Raw genomic sequence first — 5994 nt, 5'->3', positions numbered from 1 at the left:
TAATCTATTTTATTTGGCGTGAATATTTGAATCCATATGATTCAAAACAAAAGTTCAATATTGACATAAAAATAACAATACTTCAAGCATACTATAAAGCAAAATCATGAAACTATAAAAGAACATGGCTAAAGAAAGTTATCCCTACAAAATCATATAGTCTTGTTATGCTCCCTCTTCTTAACACAAAGTATAAATCATGTACCACCCCGGTGTTAGCCAAGCAATTGTTTCATACTTTTTAACGCGCTTCAGCTTTTTCAACTCTTCACGCAATACATGAGCATGAGCCATGGACATAGCACTATAGGTGGAATAAAAGGTGGTAGTAGACAAAAGAAGGGAGAAAGTCTCACATCAACTAGGAAAATCAATGGACAACGGAGATGTCCATCAATTGATATCAATGTGAGTGAGTAGGGATTGCCATGTAACGGATGCACTAGAGCTATATGGGCGTGTTTGGTTTCTTGTGTTGCATCTGGCTCGCACCCACGATGCAAAATACCGGATGTTTGGTACCATGCATGTCTAACTGGGCCTAGCCCGACGGATGCAGAAAGTGTCTCGCAACCAGGCTGAGCGGAAACGCAGGTTTCCTATGTACCTCGCCTGCAGGCTCGATCGTTGCCTTTTTTCCTCTCCCTTCCCATCCCTTCGCTACCATGCGCCCCCGGCGGCTCCCAACATATTCGTTAGAGAATCTCATCAAGCACCGCCGCCATCTCCGTTCGCCTTCCATCAAGCGCCGCCGTCGCCCTACATCAAGAGCCGTCGTCGCCCTCCATCAAGCGCCGCCCCGCCCTTCCCCACATCCCCTGATGCTAACCGTGCTCGTCCGCTCTTATCCTCGGCCGCCGCGCTACTCTCCGACCCACAGACACACTGCTCACCACGGCGCACATCCCGCCCATGCTCCTCCCCGCGATGCACCGACACCGCTGCCACTCTCCGTCCGCCGTCGGCCCTCACGCCCACCTCCAGGCTCTCCATCTTACTCACCGCCGCCAAGCGTGGTGAGGTGAGCTCCGCCTCCACATACTCCACCACCGGCCCTCACGCCCACCTCCAAGCTGCTTCCCTGTGCTGCTTCCCGTTCTGCTTCGCCCTAGTGCATGCTTCCTGTTCCTCACTGATTTCAGCCCCATTTAGAAGAACCAGTAGCTCATACAACCATATCATACAAGTTCACCAAACAGTCATCTCGGCTAATCCTTGCAGCAGTTCGTCCAGGCCACGCTCAGCCAGGATCCGCCATACGGTGCAGGCAAAAGCTGCCTTGGCAACCAAACACGCCCTAAGTGTATGAAAGCTCAAAAGAAAACTAAGTGGGTGTCCATCCAACTTGCTTGCTCATGAAGACCTAGGGCATTTGAGGAAGCCCATTGTTGGAATATAGCCAAGTTCTATAACAAAAATTTCCCACTAGTAATATATGAAAGTGTCAAAATAGGAGACTCTCTATCATGAAGAACATTGTGCTACTTTGAAGCACAAGTGTGGAAAACGATAGTAACATTGTCCCTTCTCTCTTTTTTCTCTCTTTTTTTGGAGACTCCTCACCCTTTGTTTGGAGACTCTTTTTCTCTTTTTTTGGAGACTCTTTTGGCCTCTCTCGTTTCTTTTTTTATAACCTCACATGGGACAATGTTCTATAATGATGATCATCACACTTTTATTTACTTATAACTCAAAATTACAACTCAAGGTAAACTCAAACTCATAATGACGGAACGGTGGAGTTACATGGCAATATATCTCGGAATGACCATGAAAATGCCATAATAGGTAGGTATGGTGGGTGTTTTGAGGAAGGGTATAAGGTGGGTTTAATGTACCGGCGAAAGTTGCGCGGTACTAGAGTGGCTAGCGAAGGTGGAAGGGTGAGAGTGCGTATAATCCATGGACTCAACATTAGTCATAAAAGAACTCACATACTTTATTGCAAAAACATTATTAGCCCTCGAAGCAAAGTACTACTACGCATGCTCCTAGGGAAGAGGTTGGTAGGAGTTAACCATCGCGCACTCCCGACTTTCACACAAAGGAAGACAATCAAGAATAAATTGCGCTCCAACTTCATCACATAACTAGAAGACCATACGTGCATGCTACAGGAATCACAAACCATAACACAAGTATGTCCTTAATTCCAAAATTCACTACTAGCATGACTCTAATATCACCATCTTCATATCTCAAAACAATTGCAAGGAATCAAACTTCTCATATATTCAATGCTCTTTATGAGAGTTTTTATTATATCCCCCTTGGATGCCTATCATAATAGGACTAAATTCATAACCCAAGCAAATTACCATGCTGTTTAGAGACTCTCAAAATAATATAAGTGAAGCATGAGAGTTCATCAATTTCTTCAAAAGAACATCACCACCGTGCTCAAAAATATATAAGTGAAGCACTAGAGCAACTACCCTAGCTCAAAAGATATAAGTGAAGCACAAAGAGTATTCTAATAAATTCACGATTAATGTGTGTCCCTCTCAAAAGGTGTGTACAGCAAGGATGATTGTGGCAAACTAAAAAGCAAAGACTCAAATCATGCAAGATGCTCCAAGCAAAACACATATCATGTAGTGAATAAAAATATAGCCTCAAGTAAATTTACCGATGGATTGAAGACAAAAGAGGGGATGCCATCCGGGGCATCCCCAAGCTTAAATGCTTGGTTGTCCTTGAATATTACCTTGGGGTGCCTTATGCATCCCCAAGCTTAGGCTCTTGCCACTCCTTATTTTGTAGTCTATCAAATCTTTACCCAAAACTTGAAAACTTCACAACACAAAACTCAACAGAAAACTCGTGACATCCGTTAGTATAATAAAGCAAATCACCACCTTTAGGTACTGTTGTGAACTCATTCTAATTTTATATTTGTGTAATATCTACTGTATTCCAACTTCTCCATGGTTCATACCCCCCGATTCTACCCATAGGTTCATCAAAATAAGCAAACAACACAATGAAAACAGAATCTGTCTAAAACAGAACAGTCTATAGTAATCAGGAAACTTCATATACTTCTGTGACTCCAAAAATTCTGAAAAATTAGGAAAACGTGGGAAATTTGTATATCAATCTTGTGTCAGAAATTCAGAACCAGATCACGTTCCTGTGAATTATCAAAATTCTGCTGCTGGACGCAAAAGTTTCTATTTTTCAGCAAAATCAAATCAACAATCTTCCAAACTATCCCAAAGGTCTTACTTGGCACAAGCACTAAATTAAAACATGAAAACACATCTAACCAGAGGCTAGATGATATGTTTATTCAAAAACAGGAACAAAAAAGTAATAACAAAAATAAAATTGGGTTGCCTCCCAACAAGCGCTATTGTTTAACGCCCCTAGCTAGGCATAAAGCAACGATCTAGGTATTGTCATCTTTGACAAAAAATTCCATAGATGTGATCTTGTCATTAGGTTTTCCAAATCTAACTTGAAACACATCATCCATAGAAACCTTGGCATTCTCAAGTTGGCCCTCTGCAAATCCTTTTCAGTTACCGGCTACGATCCACGAATATTGTTGGTTCACATTATTGAAAACTTGTTGGATCATGTCTAAAATGGGAATCTGCTTTTTTAGATTTTCATCAAAGATTTGATTATTGCCAAGCAAATGTCTCAACAAATAGTCGCTATTGTAAAGGATCTCATCTATAACCGTTTTTTCACGATTCATACCATAAAAATCAAAGATTTCTCTAGCCTCTTGTATTATGTAATCAAATTCATCCATTAGGACAAGTGCAACTATCTTTTTAGCTCGAGGGTCCTTTATGACCAGAAATTCATAAAATAATATTTGCAAAGTGGGATGGGTGCGAATATATCTCTTCTCAAGTTGAAGAACAAGTGCGGAAATAGCCTCCGCATAAGTTTTGGTTCTCTTGAGTATAGGAGCATTATCACGAGGCAAAGCCCCAATGTAATTAAAGAAATATTGGATGGCACCCTTTCCCATAACGTTCCCTTGTCACACGACAAAAGTTTTAGAATCCAGATTAACAGGAGCTCCAATGTTAGGAGTCCTTTCTTCATCCGGTTCTGCCATACCGAAGTCACTAATGGTGAGAAGTATGCAAGCGAGAGAAAAAGGTCTAAAGAAAGAGGGCAAATAAAAAGGCAAATATTTTTGTATTTTTCTAAAAACGTTTTAGAAGTGGGGGAGATGAAAACGAGAGGCAAATGGCAAATAATGTAAGTGCAAGAGATGAGAGTTTATGACAAGTACTTGGTAGGCTTGATGTAGAACCTCCCCGGTAACGGCGCCAAAAATTCTTCCTGCTACTTCTTGAGCTTGCGTTGATTTTTCCCTTGAAGAGGAAAGGGTGATGCAGCAAAGTAGAGATAAGTATTTCCCTCAGTTGAGAACCAAGGTATCAATCCAGTAGGAGGCACAAGCAAGTCTCCAATCTATGCACCTACACAAACTAACAAACACTTGCACACAACTCAAAAAAGGGGTTGTCAATCCCTTCACGGTCACGAACAAGAGTGAGATCTAATAGAGAGATATAAAACAAATAAAAGTAAATAAAACTCAGTGAGGTATTTTTGTGTTTTTGGTTTTATAGATCTGAAAATATATGATGGAAAATAGACCCGGGGGCCATAGGTTTCACTAGAGGCTTCTCTCTTGAAAGAAAACATACGGTGGGTAAACAAATTACCGTCGAGCAATCGATAGAAAAGTGTAAAGTTATGATGATAACTAAGGCAATGATCATGAATATAGGCATCACGTCTGTGACAAGTAGACCGACTCCTGCCTGCTTCTACTACTATTACTCCACACATCAACCGTTATCCAGCATGCATCTAGGGTATTAAGTTCATAAGAACAGAGTAACGCTTTAAGCAAGAGGCCATGATGTAGAGGGATAAACTCAAGCAATATGACGTAAACCCCATCTTTTTATCCTTGATGGCAACAATACAATACGTGCCTCGCTACCCCTACTATGTCACTGGGTGAGGACATCGCAAGATTGAACCCAAAACTAAGCACCTCTCCCATTGCAAGAAAAACCAATCTAGTTGGCCAAACCAAACCGATAGTTCGAAGAGAAATACAAAGATATCAAATCACGCATATAAGAATCGAGAGAAGACTCAAATAATATTCATAGATAATCTGATGATAAATCCACAATTCATCGGATCTCGACAAACGCACCGCAAAAGAATATTACATTGAATAGATCTCCAAAAAATCAAGGAGAACATTGTATTGAAGATCAAAGAGAGAGAAGAAGCCATCTAGCTACTAGCTATGGACCCGTAGGTCTGTGGTAAACTACTCACGCATCATCGGTAGGGCGATAGGGTTGATGTAGAGGCCCTCCATGATCGAATCCCCCTCTGGCGGAGTACCGGAAAAGGCCCCAAGATGGGATCTCACTGGAACAGAGACCTGTGGTGGTGGAAAAGTATTTTCATGGATGCCTCTAGGGTTTCTGGAATATTTATGAATTTATAGGCCAAAGAGTAGGGTTAGGGGACTCCTAAGGGGCCCACAAGCCCTCAGGGCGCCCCCCTAGGGCACGCCCCTGAGGCTTGTCGTCGCCTCGGGACTCCTCTGACTCATCTCCAAGTCTTCTGGATGTCTTCTGGTCCAAGGAAAAGCATCGCGAAAGTTTTATTCCATTTGGACTCCGTTTGATATTCCTTTTCTGCGAAACTCAAAAACAAGGAAAAACATAAACTGGCACTGGGCACTAGGTTAATAAGTTAGTCCGAAAAATGATATAAATAGCATATTAATGCATATAAAACATCCAAAGTTGATAATATAATAGCATGGAACAATAAAAAATTATAGATACGTTGGAGACATATCACTATCCAGCATGCATCTATTGTATTAAATGATGGAAATATGCCCTAGAGGCAATAATAAAATGGTTATTATTATATTTCCTTAATCATGATAAAGGTTTATTATTCATGCTAGAATTGCATTGACCG

Source organism: Aegilops tauschii, chromosome 4, assembly GCF_002575655.3.
Source record: "Aegilops tauschii subsp. strangulata cultivar AL8/78 chromosome 4, Aet v6.0, whole genome shotgun sequence".
Taxonomy (NCBI): Eukaryota; Viridiplantae; Streptophyta; class Magnoliopsida; order Poales; family Poaceae; genus Aegilops; species Aegilops tauschii.
The sequence above is the reverse complement of the archived record's forward strand: the minus strand, read 5'-3'. Positions refer to the sequence as shown.